At 33.3% G+C, this 1,076-nt stretch overlaps 1 protein-coding gene across 1 annotated transcript in view; it reads right to left on the minus strand.

Annotated features, from left to right (window-relative positions):
• The window catches only part of sema3ab (sema domain, immunoglobulin domain (Ig), short basic domain, secreted, (semaphorin) 3Ab), a 24,803-nt gene that overhangs the window by 22,632 nt on the left and 1,095 nt on the right, over positions 1–1,076 (minus strand). The gene's annotated exons all lie outside the window — the stretch shown is intronic.

Raw genomic sequence — 1,076 nt, forward strand, 5'->3', positions numbered from 1 at the left:
ATCCCTAATCAGTTCCAAAAAGAAATACAAAACCTGTGCTAACTGAAAGAAAACAAGTTGACAAAAAGATTGAATCTGAGATTTGGTGATAATATAGCATAATGAAAGATTTGAAAGGCTAGCCATTTTTGACTGGGAACACCAAATTGGAATTGTAAAGGATTTTAAGCACAGGATATTTTAAGTATTTTTGCTTTAATTTGTTAGCTGTGGTGTTTAAAGCGGATGACTTTTGAGACAAAACATCCCTGAAAGGATTTAGCGTGCTGACAGTTTTAACATGCTAACTGAATTTCCCATGGATCAAATCGGGGAAAATACATTAAAGAGAATTACCAAATATGATTAAAATATGCAAGCAGACATTGTCAAAATGACAATCAAGAAATTAACAGATACCCTCGAAAAAACACATGCATCATTTTCAATGTCAACAGTTAGAATTTAAATGCAAAAAAGTGCCTAATATAAGTGATCGGAAAAAGCAAAGCAATTAGGTATTTCACACTCGTTTATGCACACACCATGACCGTCAAAACTGTGCCATTCATTGATGCATACAATTCATTGTTATAAATAACAACAACAATAATGCGCTTACCTTCGTGTTGCTCTATAATTTCACACAGAACTAGAGGAAGTCTTTCGTGAAGTTCATATTGTAGAACATTAGGCTACAGAACGTTAAAAACCAATCTGGTCAAAACCAATCTGGACCGTTTAAAAGATAAAAGACAGAATCGTATAGATATAAATAGATTTTGATTAAATAATTTAACTGTGCTCTGATTTCGGAGTTGCAGTGATATTAGAGCCTTCGTGTCATCTCTCCCTCAACAGGTGTAATTCACGTTTTGACAGTTAAAACACTCCCACTCTTTACCATGTAACTTATATTTGTGACCCTGGACCACAAAACCAGTCTTAAGTCGCTGGGGTATATTTGTAGCAATAGCCAAAAATACACTGTATGGGTCAAAATTATCGATTTTTCTTTTATGCCAAAAATCATTAGGATATTAAGTAAAGATCATGTTCCATGAAGATATTTTGTAAATTTCCTACCATAAATATAT

This window comes from Sinocyclocheilus rhinocerous, unplaced genomic scaffold (genome assembly GCF_001515625.1).
Source record: "Sinocyclocheilus rhinocerous isolate Xijiao unplaced genomic scaffold, SAMN03320098_v1.1 scaffold2049, whole genome shotgun sequence".
NCBI classification, from domain to species: domain Eukaryota; kingdom Metazoa; phylum Chordata; class Actinopteri; order Cypriniformes; family Cyprinidae; genus Sinocyclocheilus; species Sinocyclocheilus rhinocerous.